At 39.1% G+C, this 21,645-nt stretch overlaps 1 protein-coding gene across 12 annotated transcripts in view; it reads left to right on the top strand.

Moving 5' to 3' along the window:
* LOC109042497 (adenylate cyclase type 5) overlaps positions 1 to 21,645 on the top strand; it is a 184,497-nt gene that overhangs the window by 4,261 nt on the left and 158,591 nt on the right. The window lies entirely within an intron of this gene.

The raw sequence follows: 21,645 nt of genomic DNA on the forward strand, positions 1-21,645 counted from the left end.
AATAAATTGCTTTTCCCCGTATTTTTCCGACCCCTTTTTTTTCTATCTTTTTCAGCGTGTGCAGAGGTCCTGCATCATCGGGCCCCGTCTAATGAAAGTTGTGCGACTCGTCGACAAAGGAACGAGTCGCGAAAGTCAAAGTCAAAGTTGATGCTTTGTAGTGCACGAAAGCTCGGGGGGTCGCAGAAAGAGGCGAATTGTTTTACGTGTCTTGCGAGAGTCAGCGCCGCCGGGGCTGCTCCGGTCCTTGGTTCAATCGAATTTCTTGCACTCCGTCTTGGGCCAACAGTCGAGTTTTTATCATTCGCCGTGAGATTCGCGCCGCGGGCGCTCGGGAATGTAAACGGATTTGCATTAACGATATGAGTTGTTGCGGCCCTTGAAAATTCAAACTCGACGATATGCTGAGAAAACGACGGAATACCTAAAAAATTGTGTATTCATTGTTGGTTGTAAATCTGCCACCACGTGAGTTTTGTTTCATTCATAACTTACAGCATTCTCTTTAGCAACCGAATTCCACAGTAGATAAGTCATAGAGAGAGAGAGATCTCTTTGGTGCACGTTACGCCGAAAAAAAAGTGTTGATGATTTAACATTCTGGATGTAAAAAAGTGTGGAGAACTCTCAAAACGCTGAAATAATTGCTATAGCAATTACTTTAGCAATGTCCCCTTTAGCATCCCTTTTTTATCGGTGATCAACCAAAGGTCTTCTGGTTCATGTAAAGGAAGATGCCCCACTTTCATCTATTTTCTTGTATTAATTCAAACTCGTTTTGAATTAGAAGTTTTAAAGCTTTAAAAAATGTAAAGCATCTCCTCTCCACTCTTTCTCCCCACCTATATTCTTTTTAGTGTTGAGTTGAAAATATTGTTCGATGACATTTTTGATGACAGCTCCACTCTGATTATTCCAGAGATATACACTTCACTGAATACCTAACTGCATGCTTAGAGTAATACTGAATCAATCTAGTAACATATAATTTTCGGACGTAAGAATGGGTTTTGCCCGGTAATATGCTTCAATATTTACTAGCAAAAACCGCATAAAATGGATCGTCACTGAAGGTTTGAAGGCCATAAGAAACCGCACGCAGAAATCCATTAAGAAAACCTGAGGGAACCCTCTTAAAATTTGATTCTGCCCAACGGAATGCAGTTACAGCTCTTTAAAATTGCGCCATGTACCGAATAACGTCACCACGTATTGAGTTCGTGTGATGACAGGATGCGTTTTCTGACGTCAGCACAGGTAAAAAACAGGTGGCTCGCACGCCATTGTTAGTACAGTGACTGCATTAGTGAGGGCACGAAATGTTTTCCGTCCTCCCACTATTTCTGGATTTCATAGCTTTACCCGTCCATATGGCTCACTGTAAGCAAAATCATCGAAAATACACACCGAAAAATGGGTGAAGTTTATTTAACATTCTAGATGTAAAAAAAGCGTGCGAGAACTTATAAAATGCTCAATTACCCACTCCAGCAGTTAGTTTTACATCTTGACACTGCTGAAGTGACTGCTATGTAGCGAGTAATTCAGCATTTTACAATTTCTCACACTTTTTTTACATTTAGAATGTTAAAGCAAGTTCACTTTTTTTTCAATGCATTTCTGACTTCTACATACCTAAAAGGCTGACTTAAAGCAAATCAATTTTATTACTTCAAGTTTTTACCGCAAACAAATCTGTCTCAAATATTAAATAATTTCGATTGACTCGTATTTTCTATTCCTTGTTTTTTAATCGGGGGCATAAGTGCTCTTGAAAGGAACAATTTTTTAATGCATTTTCATTGTTTGTGTATCTGGTAAATCTGTTTAATCGAGTAACAAAAAAACTATTTCATTGGGACAGGACTTGTCGTTATTTTACCTCCTCGTTATGTATCAAATACTATTTGCACGATAAACGTGGATTTGACTAAAAATGACATCATTGTTATTTCCTGACAATGCATGCTTTTATTTTTTTATTTGATGGCAAAAGTTTTGAAATTTCAGTATCATTGAATTATACTTATAAAATTGTCGAGTTTCCTATACCAGGGCGAACTGTTTGCGAAAATGTATTTCCTTTTTTTTTTCTTTCCTTACGAAAGATATATTTAAGGCTGGCAAAGTAGAGGAGAGAGTGCACAAGTCAAGGACGGTGCTCAGTATCGTTCGCACAATTCGGTTCCTGCAACTGAGCTCTCAACTTGATCGACCTTAAAGAAAGAGTTCAGTTTCATGAACCGACTATTAGATGGGATGAGGTTGCATTATATTCATGGGTACTTAAACCGAATCATACGGTCAACTCTTACCAGTGTAAACCTACTGCGTACTGCGTCTCAGCAAACTTTTAGCCCAGCTTAAAAATGCTACCCTCCGCCATAGCAAGCATGCCACGTCGAAGACACGGCAACATAACACGGACCGGAGTTTCTCATTATTTCGGCAAAATTGAGGAAAGTTTTTGCTCGAGCAATTTAACTTTTTCGCTCGCTGATAAATGCACTGACTTGGAAATGAAGCTCAACGTTTTAATTATTTTACGACGCCTTGCCGATAATCGACCAGCTAAACAACCCGGTCTTACATCCGGCTTCCGATCGAGAATTCAAACGTAAATTTATTGAATCGGTCTCATTTTTCTTCGCAAGGAAATTATTATTTTCAGGGATTCCTTCGCTTGGAATTCGCATCTCTGCAATTTAGTGATGCAAGACGCCAACTTGGTGGTGATTATCTTGTAGAACTAATTGGATCCGGCAGGTCTTGTTGAAAACTCGAGCATCGTATTTTCCGGGAACAGATCATGAGTCTAAGATAAACTAGGAGTAAAAGCTTAATTAAAAGGTGTATTTTAAGGGCGTAAGAGTTATGTCAAATATGTCTGATTCATAGAAATACAAACGAGCCGTAGTTTTAAAATCATTTTGATTTGCCCATTGATTCTCTGGCACGGATGAATGAATGAAATCCCAACTTTTAGTTTCTGCCCAACCTATAACCAAAAACTTATCCCATCCGTAATTTGACCGTTTCCGAATCTGCAATGAAAGCGCTATTCATGCCCTCGTAAACTAAATATGCCTCTTTAAATTATATTGAGATATTTCTCAGTGGTAGTCCTGGTATTCAAACCGTCAGACAATAAGCTACGAAAAGGAGTCTGTAACCAGGAGACATTTGATTACGATCAAATAGCTCTGAAGTTTCAGCCATACCAGCGACCTTTTCAAAACCACTCCTTGATCCCACATTTTTGGATCGTCTACCTTTCACACTCTCTGTCGTGCGCGTACACACACTTATCCGATTTCATTTTTGAGAGGTCGAAAGCAGATACGGTACTTAAGTCCAAATTACTGAAAGCGTCTTTGGCTAAGTACACTGGAAAAAGAAAACACATTGGATCAAGAGTCCAGACTCTTGAAAACATCGACAAGAAAACGGACTCTTGATTCAATCAGATTTAAGCTTAAATCAAAAGGAAATCCGCTCAAATTAGGAGGCTTGGTTCTTGATTTAAGCTTAACTCTGATTGAATCAAGAGTATTTTTTTCTTGTCGATGTTTTTAAGAGTCTGGACTCTAGATCCAATGTGTTTTTTTTTTTTTTTTTTTTTTCCAGTGTGACTAGCTGTATATCCGTGCTTTGCACAGGGCGCGACGGAAAGTGAAGGCTGAAATATTTTATTGACTGGACTTTTATGCTTGTCAGGCGATTTATTTTTAAAAGAGACTGTTATCCCTGCTTGTCTTCGACCTCTCAGGGGCCCACCTATCGATCCCCAGGAATAATATATTAAGGTGTTATATCATAAAGAGTCACAACTATATTTTATAATTGTCTCTCTCTCTGTCACTATCATAAAATCTCAAGATACGTAGTCTGGCTCATTGATTGTGTCAGTTATCTTACATTCGCAAGGAAACTGAGAAATCGGCTCCAAAACTTTCAAGGAAACAACTGATCTATTTTAAATACCAATTTCCGCACGGGTAGTTCTTTTGATGCAACGTTTTCTGAGAATTTGCCACCGGTGGAAGTAATTATTCAATGCGTTTAACGTATGTTTATTTACCTTCAATATAGGTCTGTATTGGCGCTGCTACCAGTCGAGTTGATTGTACGCTGAAAGTAGAAAAATGGGATCTAACGCGAGGTAGTCGAAACTCAATTACAATCGGAAAGTTGTGATAATTCTTTCATGGCGGAGGAGCCCTAGAGCTCGCGCGAGTCATGATTAACCCATTGTTTTCTTTGTCAATTTTCCGCGTCGGCAAGCTTTTACTGCTTGTTTAAACCATTGAAAATATTGGACCGTCGCTTTGTGCACATGTGCAGCTCCATTCTCTATTCATCTTGCGCTCGTAGGAAAAGTTACCTCCACCATTTTTCGAAGCGAAAATAGTTAGTTATTTTCACACAGAAAATTTTCAAACGTTTACCGTCACCGTTTGGTAAAAGTATCACAAGCGCCATGCGATGTTTAAAAATTTTCACCGCCATTTTATTTTTTTTACAGAGAAATTGTTCATAAATTTCACCGGGTGTTCTTTGTGCTGCCGATAAAATTAAGTTAAATTTTCTAGTAGATGCAACCGGCAATGGAGCATTTGCATGCAAACTTTTTATATTGCTCCATCTGAAAGTGCTTGAAGATCTGATTTCACAGTATTTTTTATAATTTTTTTCTGATATAAAAAATGGTATAAAAATAGATTCAAAAGTGAGAAAATGCACCGCCTAGTAACTTCATCTGGCAGCATTTCCCATTTAAACACACGTATTTTAGCAGATTAGATCATTTTGTCATATCTTCTCCAATAATTGTTCAATTAATGTACCAAGGGTAACCTCGTGTTCAGTTAACGCAGTAGTTTCCTTTTAAATACGAAATTCATCAAATTTCAGACACATGCAAATTCTCTATCACGGAAGTTTTGTGATATTGCATGGCGCTTGTGATACCTTGGCCGATATATTGATTGACCTTCGATTTTATCTAGGTTAGGTCAATTTTTTGTTGAAAATAGAAATCTTTCCGTGTACGCACTACGGGAAATCTGCCCATGATGAGAAAAATGCTAAGCTTCAATTTAATATTCCAGCATAGAAATAAAGCTAAAAAACATTTGTCGCTATAGTGCAACGCTATGCAATAGAGGGTTAAAAAAGTTGGAGTTCCCTCCTAAAAATCCTAGTTTTGGGTGAAAATTACGATTTTCCCAAAAACTTTCGATTTTTATTTTTTAAAAAATGTATTTTTGCACTTACTAATCTCTTTCGCTATCACGGCAGTGTTCTGCGGGCCATTGAATTGGGAATTGTTTCGACAGCAAGAGTGGCAGCAGTGGTTGGCAAATGAATCGTGTCGACGAGTCGGCGGATTAGCGAGATTCGGGTAATTTGACGAAGGCCACCACTGCCGGTCGCCCCGGTCGGTCAGTAGAGCGACGCGACGCGACGTTCCTCCAGCAGGTGTCATGTCGCTTCAGTGCATCACCTAAATTCCTCCGCGGATATTTCCATCCTCCGACCCAGACCCATTTTCCTCATCCGTAAAACCAACGTTCTTAGTTCTGCTTTGGACGAACGGCATTCATACCAACAGGAGTTAGTTGTATACCTTCATTACAGATTCTGTTTTCAGGGGTGCTAATAGCAAGTGGTGTCCAATTGTAAAGGGCCTCAGTTTGTAAGTGGTCTTCACGAAAGGGATCATCCTTGGCCGCTAAGCGGCCCATCCCCTCGGTTGGTAATCTTTCGTATCATTATTATTAACTTCCACGATAATTCTGAGCTCATAATACCATTTTTTAATATTTCTTCTCTTTCCATTTAGGAATTATCGAATTATCAATTATAGAATTATCATTAATATGGTCGCCAATGAAATATTTTCTTTTAGAGTTTAGTCTCATTTTATGCTAGATTAACCCAAAAGAGGGCACAGGGCCACGAAAGTACACCTCAGAGGGCACGGGGGGTTGGGCCGCGTAGCGGTCAGGAGGCGTAGCCCTCTAGTCAGTATTTTGAACTCTCGAATAATAAGTCGACCCTCTGAATAATGTAAACACAAAGCACCATTATTCGCCTGATTTTTGAAAACCACGCGATGGATTTTATTATGCACCACGTTATCCACTCTTGGGTCGCATCTATGATGCCAGAGGCGTAACGGTAAACATTTTTTGAACATACGTATAAAATGAGATTGAAGAAACCATAGAATGAACTACAATGAGGGTGGTAGCAGGCGTTTTTCACTGTGCTTTTCCGGGGACAAAATCTGTTTTAATTTGTGCGCCCGTTTTAATTAGCTTCTCTTTTAGCGCTGTTTAATGGCCCGCAGCCCTTTAATATTATGCTACCAGCCATGTATCATACTTTTTCATAGATACGTCAATGTGTACACACCAATGTTCACTTCCGAGGATTCAAACTTAACTGAAAATGCGAAAACTTTTGGAAAAAAGCAGTGTACCATGTTATTATTCGCGGGATAAAAGACTTTAGCCCACAATAAATCAGAATCCAGTTATTGCCTCCAGAGCATACGGAGGAATGTTTAACGAACGTTGTGGGACAAAAAAGTCCAAAACGCCAAACCAAATCGGAGTTATGGTGGTTTGAAATTCGTTGTTCAGAGAACTTAAAGTTTTGACGGTAAAAACTATGCAAATTTCTAATTTAATATGTTTAGAGTGCGAAATTCGCATTATATTGTAACCTGACGTCATCTGTTGGCACAAAAATGAATCAGCCGCTTGCATTTTATTCTTTTCCGCATTCGGAAAAGTCTTTTGTCGAAATATCAAAATCTAATTCTGTAATCTAATTCTAGAAAAAATCCAATTCTTTTACCTATAATTCGAAGAAAAATGGTCTACCTACCGCACGGCGTGTCTCCATTTTGACTACGGTACTTTTTCTCGTACACGGTCACGCATCTACCTTTTTGCTATGAAAAAGTTGTTTGGTATAAATACTTTGAATCATTTGAATGACGTTTAATATTTTCGTCTGTTTCATCATTTCCCCACAATTTTCAATGGTTTTCCTACTTCTTTATCGTGCTATATTTTTTTCAAATCCTCTATATTCCAATTACACTTTACGTCGGGTCTCTGACCTGCTCTCCAGCGCAAATGCAGCGGAGCTTTATTTTGTACTTGGTTAAGTTTCCTAAGTTATCAGAATTGCCAATGTTTTTAATTCGGTTATTAAGTGTTCAACAACTGAAACTGAGCTGTGACAGGCCATTGGACCCCTCTTTTTAACCCATCTGTGAACGTACTACCGAGAAATATATTAATCTTTTCCATCAAAAATTCTACGAAGTTTTTGAACGATGAACGTCTCCACAATCGTGGATATCTCAGCCGTGTCTTAAGCTATGCTATGGGTAGTCCGTCGCAAAAACCTGAGATGCCCGCATCCCGGTAACTTAGCAAGTTTTTGGAGGAACTTTGAGAGATGTTAGACTCTCTACTCCCGGGGACTTGGCGTGGATTTTTCATAGGTTCTCATCTCTCTCGGTAAATATTGATCCTCAAACAATACTGTAGCAGCGCCTCTTTACCTCGGTCCCTTGATTCGAGCCGGTGTTCAAAATATTTTGCCTCTTTGCCCTTTCCCCTACTCTTTTTCGAGGGCTCTCGACTTAAAAGAGAGGATCCGAAATCTGAAGTTTGAATGTCATCGATCGGCGGGACATAACCCCCCTCCCTCCCTCCCGGTTTTATCCTTACCGCTCCCTTAATCGTGACAAACAAGATGAAAATCCGTTAATATCACGTTCTAATGTAGTGTGTACTATTAATTTGAAGTAACAACAAAATAAATATCAGACAGAAAATGCCTCACGTTTTTATGTTGAGTAAAATTGTCCGAAAATAGGAAAAATTCCATGGAAATAGTAATAATGTGTTTTATTGACTGAAATTTTCAATGCAGATTCCACCTGCTTCTCTCCTCAGAACACCATTTTTCTTAATATCACAATGCACAAACACTTTCCTACCAGCAAATTTTATTTCCTTGCATTTTTCTCTTAACTTAAATGATAATTTAATAGAAGAATCACATAATTCTCAAACGCAGTGCCCCTCTAAAGTCTGGGTGAAAATAAAAACATCACAAGTTATCTTACCAACCATAATCATAATTTCCTGAAGATCACGTTAAACACCTTCAAAATGTCCAAATCTTGATTGAGAAATAAATTCCAATTTATTTGTTTATAATAAGACCAGTAAATGCAAATTCCCTACCTGCCAAAACCAGAATCAACCCTTGCCATAGCTGCCATTTAAAACATACTCGGTCGTTTGGCAATATACTGGAGTTTAATATAATAAAATGTGATTTAACCTTATTCGTACCGGGTACTTATAATCTGCCCATCGTGTGCATACGAAAGTTTGACGAGAAAAATGGTACCGTAAAATGCCTTACTCAGCCTTACCTTGCCTAACAGTTTATAGAAGGAGGCACACGAGAGAACCGTGAGGGTGAGAAGTTTAAAATCATGATAAAAGGAATGGTGAGACGGAAGTTCTGTCACTGAGAAATATCATTCGGTTCAATATTGACGCAAGTTTCCCGCATAATTGGATCAAATTTATGAAATTCTCGCGATAAGAGTGTGTATCAGAGCAAAATTTGCACCGAGGAATTTCCAAAACAGAGGGGGCAAATCGCAGTGGCGAGGCGTAAATGATCGATTATCGATATATCCGCATTCGAAACTTTGGTAAAGAATCGATTATTTAGGCGTTCGTTGTGAACACCTCATTAATCGATCCTTTTCCATACGTTTAAAAGGCAGGTCAATCGATGCATCGGAAATCACGCCACGCCACTGCAAATTAGTTAAGGTTCTCAGAAGGACTGCGTAACTTCACTCTTTTAAAAGCTCATGAGCTACCTCGTCGGTTCCAGGAATAGAATCGTCATCTTGTTTCATGAATTTTCATTAGAATTTAGAGGAAATCTAATCAACCTCCAACATTTTGTGGAATGTGTGTGGTATCACCGTGTGCCAAATTCACTCTTTAAGGTGAATCCCCTCCTCCTCTTCTCCCTTTTCTGTGGTATTACTCATTTGGATGTACACGCAAACATACACGTACACATAGTTTCTTTTAGCAGAAATACGTCCATTTTATACCGAGCTGCGATACTTTATTTCAATGCTTACTTCAGACCAACACCCAACAAACGACGTGTTTAGGCTTAAGTGAATCATGTACAAATGCACTGACTTGAAAGAAACTATGCACATAGGGTTTTGGTTCTCGTGCTTCTTTTTTATTTTAATCCAATCGCGCCTGGCTCGTATATATTGACATAAGTACCTCCGAATAAGTTATCCATCTCCTCACTCTCTCTCTTCTTATTTCCGATTTCTCAAGTCAAGTTTAGTCATTGCAATAGGACCTTGTAATTTTCGTATGGTATAGTTCGCACCAATCATATTGATGACTAAAAATGCGACACCGCGTATTTCCATTGCGCTTTTTCAAAATCTCCGCTTCTAGTTTATTTTTTTAAGAAGAACAAGTCGATTTTATAGCTTGAAATTTCAACAGAATTTAGTACCAACAGAGAAGAAAATTCAAGGGTCGAGTTTTCAAAATATTACGTTTATAGTTTTCCAAGGAAAAAATAAGATATGACTGAAAGTTTACCACGTCGCAATTGGAGATACTTGGTTTCGCTCTTTAGCTACCGATATGTTCCACGCTGCCGTGCTAAGGAAGAACGCCGTATGAGCCATTAGACGTTTCCAAGTTTCCTTCGATAAAAACCGAATTTACTGGGCAAATTGCGAAAACTATTCTCCAACATTTTCAGACAATTTTGTACGCAATTTAATCTAAAATAACTGAACATTTCAAGGAAAAATATGCATTACGAGTGTGATTGTATCTTTATTTTATAGATTAGTTACGGAATTATGCTCCCGTCCAGCAATTACTATACAAATAAAGAGCCTTATTCTTTATCGAAATTTCATGCTGAACCATCATTCTGCCATCCCATACAGATCGTGTCTCCGCAGATAGAACCGAACGGTTACATAAGTTCAGTTTGCCGAATAATTTCATCTCAAAGCTTGGCATCGTGGACTGTAGCCCATTAAAAACTCAGCGCTCTCGCCTCCGATCGGGGCATCTGACTGACTCGGCTCTGGAAGGGCAAAAAAGGAGTCAAAAATCAATGCATATTGAATGAATCATTATGAGAAGCGAGTCCCACCGCCCAGCACAAGTCCCCATTCTGCCATCCGTCACGCGTCACATGTTGACTCCAGTGACGAGGCGCGAATGATCGATTATCGATATTTTCCCATTTGAAGCTGTGGTAAAGAATCGATTCTTAAGGTGTTCGTTGCGAACACCCTGTATATCGATACTTTTCCATAGGTTTAAATGACAGATCAATCGATGTGTCGCAAAGCACACCATGGAACTGATTGACTCTTAAGAAAGGAATAATGTCGTCAGGCGACTTTTGGCAACGAGAGCGCAGGCCGTGCAGCGGTGCACAGTGGGTCGAGTCAATCAGAGAGGTCGATCACTAAATTTTTTACCAAAATCGCAAATTTTGATGTTTATTCAGTCACATTTTAAAGTCCAGGGTGTGCAATTTGAAGAAAATTTCACGAGGAAACCAATGGAACCATTTTCAGAACCTTAAAGTTTTGTTTTAACGGAGTTATAAGCGTTTAAAGTTTCCAAATCTTGTCCGACTTCTCCTATTGTTTCGGTCCGGTGTGCGGCGTGGCAGGAATTTCAGGTGTTTGATTTATGTTGCGAGCTGGCACGGCGCTGTGATTGTTGGTTTTCGTTCCGTTGATGAGGCTCCTTGTTCGGGAGACCGATCACCGCCGAGCCAAATCATGGCACTTATTTAGCCTTGTTCTTTCCTCAAATTACTCTATTTGATTTATAATTTTTGTTAATTGATTTGCGAAAAAAATACGCAGATATTATGATGTTTTGACATTTTACTAGTGCAATATCATAACTTTGAGCAATTGGACGTATTTCTATCAAACGGAATTATGTGCATTAAGACATGAGCCCTGAGGCCCATAAGAATATGTACATAACAGGGATCATGTCATAACGCACATAGTTCCGTGTGATAGCTATACATCCAATTGTAAAAGAGCGGCGGGTCAATGAACCTACTGTCAAGCTTTGGTATTACTGTATACTGTTAAATATCTTTGAATACTAGCGTGGAGGGTTACATAAACTATATAATAAACGCCTAAGTACAATGAGGGGCTTGAAGGTGAAGGACAAGGCGCAGAGGTGCAGTTTTTACTATTTCAAGAAATACGTGTTTGAAGTTTCAAAATTACTTGGAGCCTTGTGGCAGAGGGGAAGTTTAAGTCACTTGTTGATGCTTTAAAGTTGAATTTACTCGTGAATTTTTCACAGAATATACTAGTTTCAGTTGAGCTCGTGAATATATCAATTTTTTTCCAAAACTGCACTTATGTGCCTTGTCCTTCAAGTCCCTCAATTGGATTATATTTTGCAATATTAGGAACTGCTATTTTTGATTCATCCATAAAAACACGTATTTACATTCGGAGCTCATTTTACGCTCATTTGTGAGCCCCAAAATGGTTACTCCAACTTACTTCCTTCACTAAAGCTCTTTGAAATCTGAAAAAACTTCACCATTAACTTTCCCGGGTTGTACCGAATACATTCCTCACCCCGGAAATCTACCAAAAATACGGCTAATTTTCTTTCTCTCTCTTTTTCCCCCGCGCTTGACCCATCGGGAGAGAGCCGTTTTGCACGGCACGATCAAAAGCTGGGAAAACCGAGTTTGGAATGAAAGCACATTCCTCCTTTGCATCTTAATATTTATGAATATGTAAATCAATTTTTTCGAGGGCCGCGCGGACCCTTTGAAGCATTTCTCGATGCGTGAAAAGCACCTGCGGATGCGATTTTTTTTTGGTGTGCATGCCCGATTGCCCGGTGCCTGACGCGGGCGGATTTCGCTCCCAGCCACGCGGCACGCGGCTCTCAGCCGATTCCCAGTAAGCCCGATGAGGAATTTGCATTTGACCCCATCATGAGGAAAGTTCTTAATTTCAGCAAAAACCTAGCCAGAGGCGGCGGGAGAGAGAGGCAGTGTTAAGCCGTGGTGAGCCTTGCGGTTGCCGCACAGTAGATGAAGTCGAAAGGAGAAGTCGGACAAAATCTGGAAACTTTAGAAAACTCATATCTCCGTTCATACAGCAATGGAGATGTTGCATGTGTGAGGAATTTGCGACTTTACTATTGATTCTTACGTAAAAGTTTGCGAGAAACCCGATGGTGCCACTACTGGTTTTCTCTGAAATCAACTTCCAAGCTCAAAAAACGCTCTCAAAGTTGAGGTGTAATGGAGGGGATATCCCACGCTATCCTGAGAGTCCACCTCTACATCAAGGCAAACTTTCCATGCAAAGATAGGGAGCAAGTACATTAGCAGGGTTGTCGTGTTTTCAGTTTTGGAGTCCCCAAATAAAGTGGCAGCCTTGTCAATGCATTTGCTCCCTATCTTTGCATGGAGAGTTTGTTTTGATGTAAACGGGGACTCTTAGGATAGCGTGGGATATCCCCTCCATTTTGGCCTCATTTTGAGAGCTTTTTTTGAGCTTGGTAGTTGATTTCAGAGAAAACCAGTGGCACCATCGTGTTTCTCGCCAATTTTTACATAAGAATCTATAGTCAAATCGCAATTTCCTCACACATGCAACATCTCCATTTGAGATTATCAAAGTGGTGGTTTTCTCGTAAAATAAGGTTCTACATGCACTTCGTAAAATTTAAATTGTGACGAAATTAACATACAATTTTTCAGTTTTAGTCAAAAATTTCATTTCAGACCCGCTCTATTTGACTCAACCCACTGTGAGCCGGCCTAAACAGTGGCGAGGCGTGAACTCATCGATATTTCTCTGTTTGAATATTTTGTAAAGAATCGATCGTCCGCGTCAACATAGTATCGATCCTTTTTCATAGGTTTAAATGGCTCGTTAATCGATTTATCGGAACTGAACGAACTGAACTGAACTGCGAATTGACATTTCTCCATTTGAATTTTGTTAAAGAGTCGATCGTCCGCGTCAACGTAGTATCGATCTTTTTTCATAAGTTTAAATGGCTCATCAATCGATTTATCTCAACTGAACGAACTGAACTGAACTGCGAATTGATATTTCTCCATTTGAACTTTTGGTAAAGACTCGATCGTCCGCGTCCACATGGTATCGATGTTTTTTCATAGGTTTAATTGGCTTGTCAATCGATTTATCGGAAGCGAAGGCGAAAAGGAAACATTTCGCGGGACGACGCGGCGCGACGGCGGGCGTCCCACGTCGACCGCTGGCTGCACGCGCCACGCCGCGCTCGCGTCGCCCGCCCACATGTGTTGATTTATTATTTGCTCCGCTAGTTAAGCGAGCACCAACATTGATGCTCGAATCGATCGAGACTCATCAGGATCCCAATTGGCCCGTCACCCGTCCGAGCCTGGTTTTTGCTCTTCCGTTTCATCGCTTCATTCACCCATGTCGCTTCTCTCCAGTCTTTGTTCAGTGAGGAATAATCTCAAAGAGGGCTTTTGAGATGGCCTATGTATAGCAAAGATTGTTTAAAAAAAGAACTTACAAGGTGCTCGTGCATTCTAAAAAAACAACTCTAGGGAAAGACTTGTAAATTATGTTCTAGAAAATCCCTTCAGGGTATTCAATTATGTGAAATTTACGAGAAATTAAATTTGATTAAATAAAATAGTGTTCAGCCTGTATAACACTATCGAAGGAGAGCTCTGAAAGTGGCGGTACTTCCTCAATTTTTCAGCCAGTCCTGCACAAATTCCTAGAAAATGTAAGAATATTTGATTCGAGAGAAAGGTTTTTCATATTTTTTTTAAAAATTTGATGGTTTTCAAATTTTTAAAAATTTTTGTATCGTGGAGTTTCTTGACTATTTCTGAAATTGAAATATCTTGGCAATGTTTTAAACGCTATTGAACATTTCGCGCATAGCTAAATGATTTTTTGCGAAACGCATTAATAGTGTACTACCTTTTGAATGTTGAACGAATGAAATCAGCAAAGTTAGGTCAAAAATTAGTTCATTTGCCGTGCTAATCAAATAATTCTAAAAGTCTACTTCAATTTGATTCATCCTCCTGACAGACTTTGCCGCAATAATACCGAGGTCTGTGCCGAGTGAGCATGCTACTCATCACATTCAGTGCCTTCAAATAAATATATTTACTAACCGAATAACCATGCTGTAGGTACCTTTCTTTCCCCTCTTGGGCGCTAAATCGGAAGCTTCTCACTCTGGAACGGTGAAGTATTCAGTGTTATATGTCATAAAAAAGTAGCCGAGTTGGTATTTTCAACGTCATCTGGCAACATTTTGATTTCATTAGGTGTCCAACCGATGATATGCGAATGATACGCATCAGAGGTCTATCAAATGTGATGAAAAATGAATCAGAAACAATAACGATAATTCTCGCCGGACGAAAACGTCCGAACTTGTAATCACGAGTTTTAATCCCCCTTTATTAATGTTACCGGTAAAAACCTCGAATCAAAGACCACCCTTGTTCGATGCCAAATTTGAGCGATTCATGTCCGCGCAGGGCGGAGTGAACGATCGTCTCTAATCGGATTCAGAAAAGGTCAGGGAGGCGGAACAGTGGCGTGGCGCGAATGATCGATTATCGATACTTCCCCATTTGAACGTATGGCAAAGTATCGATTATTAAAGCGTTCGCTGCGAACATCCTGATTATCGATATCCTTTTCCATGGGTTTAAGTAGCAGGTAAATCGATAAATCGCAAAGCACGCTACGCCACTGAGGCGGAAACGTTCATTACGGGCTGTTTCTTGCTTTTTACTTTTCTTATGGGATATCGCTGACGACGATCTAATATTGAATATGACGGCAGATGATAATCGTATTTATTATTCTGTCTATTCACGGAATCAATGTCAAAGGCGAAGCGTAAATGATCGATTATCGATATTCCTCCATTTGAAACTATGGGGCATCAGAATCGATTATTAAGTGTTTCATTGCAAACACCCTATCTATCGATCTTTTCCATAAGTTTAAATGGCAGATTAATCGATATATCGCTGAGCACGCCTTGCCACCGGTCAATGTTCGTAACGTAGACCGGGGCCGTGCCCACAGAGAAAACCGCCGTTTTCAAAATTGGCGCACATATCGATGGTCAATGGACGAGACCACGTGTCTCTAGTTTTTCTCTGGATAAAAAGTCAACGTAATTTTTTGATAACCTCTTTGATTGTTTTTCGTGTTTAGACAGTATGTTCGATTAGATTCGAGCTGTAAAGTTGCCTTTTTCTCAAAATAAGAGCGGACATTTTGAAGCACCACAATGGAGATACGTGATTTTGCATTTTGAGCATCGATAGGCATATTTGCATGTGCTATGTCTGATGATTATTCTCTGTTCGCACACCTTAAAATTACTGAAAACAATTTGTCTTGAGGTATTATTTTAACCTCATACGTCGTTTCTTGTCGACAAAATTTGGGGTTTTTTTTGGGGGGGGGGGGAGGGGGTGAGAGGGGCGGTGTTAAATCAGTGCGGATTCAACTTAAAGCCAGCTTATTAAAAAGCTTCGTTCTGCTATCGTTAAGTTTAAGTTTAAAAAAAACATAGCAGAACAACGTTTCTGTAACTAGCAAAACTGACTTTAAGGTTTTGCACGGATCCAGCCAAAAAAAAAAAAAAAAACAAATTTCGTCGTCAAGGAACGACGCTTACAGTCAAAATAATCTTTCAAGAAAAATAATTTTCAGTGATCTCGACCCAAAATCGAAAACTTCAGAAACCAACATCGTCGAGGGATCCGATGAAGCTGCACTGAATGATCATACGATAATGAGCGGCATGAAAATCCAATGAGAAAGAACACTTAATCCAATGGCGAGAAGCCTTATAGCGATGCCCAAGCGGGATTCGATCGAGCCGGCATGAGGAACTCACCGGAGCAGGGCCTCGTGGTGGGCTTTCAGTCGTATTGATGCGTAACGTCCGCTCACATGGAGCGTCCTGGTGTTCCGTTTCTCTCATGTGCCAATTAACACAAATATGCCAAGTTCACCTCCACCCCTCCCCCACCCACGCACCAGCTCAACTTGCACTCTCTGAGTACCGTCTTTGTACTCTAGTTCCATCGCTGCCTTACGTCACCGATTTGTATTTTACCTCGATAGCAAGAAATCCTCTCTATTCCAATAAAATCATTTTTAAGACGCTCGATGGACGGAATTAGAGTCCCTTTATACTGAGAGTCAAGACAACACCCCTCATGGAGTCACAAACGGGAATAAAGATTACACAAATTGAACGTTTTTCGTAATCTTTGATCGGCTTATTCTTAAATTCCTTTCTCCGCTCCTTCTCTCATTCCGTTCGTTCCTTGTCGAACCCGAAATTCCTCGGTCCATTCCAGATTATAATCTTTGCAATTGGTGAAAATGTAATCTTTATTCGCGTTTGTGACACTGTGAAGGCCTAAAATCCGGTTAACCAATCAGAAATGGATTCGCATTGTCTTGACTCTCAGTATAAAGGGACTCTAGACAGAATGAGGAAAGGGAGTAAAAGGTGATTCGATGGACGTAATATTTTGTGTCAAATTGACACGCGATGTATCGCATCGATTGGTTCCATTTTTTCAGCTAGTGGTCATTTTTCTCGAATTTTGAGATCGCAATTCTGTTGTCAGTACACTAAAGAACTCACCAATTTTGACAAGTAAATGCAACGTAATAAAGGCGTAGTTTTTACAGAGGACAAATATCGCATGCGAGTGCAGTTTCGATATCAGTATCGAATGCGATATTTATCCCCCCAAAAAACCACCCTTTTATTAATTTGAATTTGCGTGTCAAAATTGGTAAGTGAATTCTTTAGTCTCCTGAAAACAGAATTGAGATATCAAAATTCAGGAAAAATGACGAGTAGCTGAAAAAATGGAACCAGTCGATGCGATACATCGCATGCCGTTTTGATACAAAATATGGCGCCCATCGAATCACCTGAAGGTCGAATTAGAAATAAGGAATTAAAATTCAGAGTAAGGAGAGAGTCATTAAGAATACTGTTCGTCCGGAATGTTTTCTTTGAAACATCGTTTTGTTACTCAATTAAGATTATTTGATCGTTAACCGCCAACAGGCAATTTCGACGATTTTGCTTGTCGGAAAGCGGGTTTTTGGGGGCGCGTAGCGCCCCGGAGGCGGAGCCACCCGGTTAATTTTAAAACCGAGGAATTGTACGTGAAACGGTGTGAAAAGTTCTTTCCTACGAAAATCGTCTTTTGGTAATGATGAGTCTAAAATTTGCAATATGCAGTAAGTAGTCGTTCATAAATTACTTAACGCTCCAGGGGAGAGGAGGAAGGAAGAGCGTAGAGCCATTATGTTTTTACGTGTTAAATTATAGATACGTTCGTCACACAAGCATCACAAGGGGGATGGGGTCAAAATTGCCAAAAAAGTGCGTAACGTAATTTAGGGAAATTCCTCAAGGAATGTTGAATAGAGATTCCTATCCTTGGAAGCGGTCTTCAAAAATGAATTCTCGCCGAATAGGGGTCATGAAGTTATATCCTTAAAATTTTCAGGAAGAGCATTCCTCAGCAATTCACAATTTTGGAGTGTTTTCTCTCAAAAGCACTTCATTTTAAAATAATATACCAATATCACGCATTGAAATTAGTCAGCCTTCAAACAGATTTGCAGCAGCCAACAGTAAAGGAATATTATTTGGCTTACAAAACAAATTCTCTACTGCTTTCAGGCCGGCCGCATAAATAGTAGCACGTAAAGCTTCATTTTCTGAGGAGAAATGTATATTATGGCACTTTTAGTTTTATCAACTGCCTCTCAGTCATGAAGCACGACACGGCATTGGTAACATAGCGCCTTGATGCAACTATTCGTGCTTGGTGAGTGCCAACATTGCATACGATCGCAATTGAAGGCGTTTTGGTTTCCATTGCCCTCTCGTTGACGCGTGCGGTGCATAGTGATGCGGTGATAGACCCTCTAACAAGTTACTATAGATGTTAATCTCTGTAGTGACAGTGTTACTAAAAACTCTCAACAGCTCCTTAGATTTCATTTCCTACTTTTTTTAAACGATTTGCTATTTTTGTCATGCCGAAAGGACCCAGCGTCGATAGTAAAAACAAATATAGTTCGATAAAGCATACGAAAGACGATTGAGTCAAGAGGTTTATTGGGATGAAATCCAATAAGACGCCAATTTTGTTTTTCATATCTTCGATTTCTCATACGTAGAGCTTGCGTAAAATATAATATCTTAGGTTAAATCAGAGCAGAAAACGATTTGCCCTCCAAGACGATTTGCTTTTATCAATTCTATCAGTAATAGAAAAGATATGAATAAATAAATAACGCTCAAAAATAATGCACTCACGCATGGTCTGGATGTCACTCAAATAGATCGTATTTGATACATCAAACAGGTGGGATTGTATCTATATCGATTGGTTCAACATGAGTAAACATAGCCACAATAGTCATTTAGAAATCTGAGGGAGCGGGTATTTTGTGATAGATTTTTTATTCTTTTGAGCACCAAATGCCTATTAAAAGTGAAATTTTCAAGAATTTTCTCATTTTCACCTTTTCCAACTTAAATCCTAAAACTTTCGTTTGAGGTTACGTTCTATTGTTTTGAAGCAAACAATACATCGAACCACTATCGAGTACGGTCTATAGTCCGCAGTAATGACGTGTGTCAGTTGACACGCCAGTGCTGAAGACTATAATGAGAATAAACCAAAATTCTTAATAATATTTTTAAATGGACGTTTCATCATTTTATTTTTGCGTGCTGCTGCCTTTTCTTCGGAAACATCAGCTCTTTTTGATGGTGTCGTGCTTAGGAAGAATGTAGTGTGAACCTATCTCGACGTTGCATGACACTTATTTTCTCGGAGTCTTTTGAATATATTGGCTTCTCTTTTTATGATAATGGCTTGAGTTGACCATTGCTCCACTTCTTGCAGAGGAGTGCTGGTTTTCAGCCATTTTTGAATCAATTCCCTCTTGGTGCAAGGTGGGTACACTGTTAGAAATAAAAGGGGTCGGAGTGATTTGGAGTGAACCGGAGTGAAAGACTTCGGAACTTCAAAATTACCAAATGAAGAAAAATGACATTTGGTCGAGTGAATTCTGCAGATGTTAGTCTGAAATGGAACCATCATCAAAATTTCACTCTTATTTTAGCATAATCTTGAACTATTTTAATACACAAGCAGGACTTTTGTTGACATGACGATAAAAATCACCCTTTGGACGAGTGATTGTCAAAGTAACCTACGTTTGACTTAATTCTGTCCATGGATTGGTAAATGTTTCTCAACTTAACACGTAGAAGAGAAAAACAACTATATAATTCCTGGATTATCATACCCGACTTCTGGAAATTCACCGTTAACTACGAAGAGTTTTCATACGTCCCAGAGAGTTATTTCTTTGGCAGCGTTCGGATAATTAACTTAAAATGTTGCAAATTCCACTCCAGCCGCTGTTGTAAGACTACGATAAGGGATAAGATGAAATGAGACAGAATAATAACTCCCATCGTGCGGTGAAAAAGGGACACTTTTGCCGAGCTTGGAGTGAATATTCTGGCAGCGAGAAGAAAGAGCCCGCGGGTGAGAGACTTTTCACTCTCAGCTGATCGCGAAAGAGATTTTCGCGCCAAATTTCGTGACCGTTACGATCTTAGTCCTTCGCTGATCTTCTTGCGAGTCGCACGCGTGAATGAATTCAATGTGTGTGATTTTCATTTTTTTTAAAATTAAATTAAGGTTTATTTTCATTTAAATACATTGTTTCTCTGTTTACTTCTAAATGTTTTGGTATTTTTTATACAGACTGTCTATACCTACTTCTGTCGACTTAGCGACGCAAAACAGAATTCCAGAAATTTTAAAAAAGTGATTACTTATACCAAAGTTGAGGTGAGGAAACGAGCCTTCCCGTATTCGTCCTTGTGCTCTCTAGAAGTAAACAATTTAACTTTCACCAATGTTTTTAAGAAGCTCGACGTAGTGCCGCAAAACATTGATATTTTTGCGAAACAACCTAGATACAGATTTGTTAGATAAGTAAACATTTGCATTCATTCATTCTACACCGAAGTAGCGAAAAGAAATCAGTAATGAAGTTCCCATGCATTTAAAGAAGTTCACAGTTCCATTCTAATGACGCGTTTTCTTCATCCAGTTTACGGACGTATCTCGATTGTGACAATTCAAAATTTCCTTACAGGTTTATCCATTGAAATCAACTCTTTGCGACTCTTTGCGGGGATTTGCGACTTAATCATCTTTCCCTTTATGGCCCAATCATCATGGCCTCAATTTTTAGAACTTTCTTTGAGCTCAAAGCTGATTTTAGAGAAAACACTAGCATCATCTTGTTTCTCGCGTTTTGAAAGGGAACGATGATTAAATTGCAAATTTCCCACCCATGCAACAGTTCCATTGACGTCAAAATTAAGTAAAATTTTTTGAACGGTTCACAGGTTAACAACAATTCACTCATGGCCCTAGTAAATTAACTCAAATCTACAGTGAAATTGTTACTTCATCGACTCAAATATAGAGTGAAATTAATGAACTATTCACTCAACGGTTTCGACGATTAACTCTAATTTTCAGACAATTAGCTTGAAGGATTGAAAATAAAATAAAAGAAATTCACTCAGGGCTTTAGAAAGTTTTCCATTTTATGTGAAAATTCACTCGGTTCTTTTGAAAAGTAACGCAAAATCTGGATTGATTTTGTTTCAAAATGTAATCAGTAATGAGGGAAATGTCACTCCATAAATACGTAAATCATCAAACATCTAGGTTGAATCAAACTGAGCAGGTAGCAAATTAGGGTGATTATTGAGATAAGTTTTTCCCGTGCAGAGTGAATTCACTTTAATTTTGAGGTGTCTGGGCATTGAATTTTCACTCTGACGAAGATTTAATTCTGTCCTAATTAAGATAACTTACTCACTTGCAAGATAAAATAACTATTCGAAAATTTCACTCCACAAATAGATTCACTTCACATTTGGGAAATGATTGATATTGAAACCAACTTTGAGTGAATTATTTCTAACAGTGTACTTCGTGCGTTCCTCTCCCGGAGTGATACTCACAATCCATTATGTTTCCACCAATTTTTCAGGGAATTTCATCCGCACTTTAATCTAAAGTATCTAACAAGTAAAGAGAAATATTCATGAAATTATTAAAATCTAAATATCTGAACGGAGAAAGCATTAGACTCTTCATAACGGTTTTTTTTCTTCTTCTTAGCTATCACGGAGGTTTCTCTCTAGAGACAAAGAGATACACACACTAATCTTATGAAAAGTTAAATTTTCTACTCTTACGGATCCAGTATTTCATCATGGACAACTATAGGGCACCAACAGTCATCTACATTTTTTTGGGCTGGCGACTACCTCGTTCTTGATTTTCCAACGACACATCGCGCCAAAGAAATTCACCAAGCATCGGTTT

Source organism: Bemisia tabaci, chromosome 4, assembly GCF_918797505.1.
Source record: "Bemisia tabaci chromosome 4, PGI_BMITA_v3".
In the NCBI taxonomy this organism is placed as follows: Eukaryota; Metazoa; Arthropoda; class Insecta; order Hemiptera; family Aleyrodidae; genus Bemisia; species Bemisia tabaci.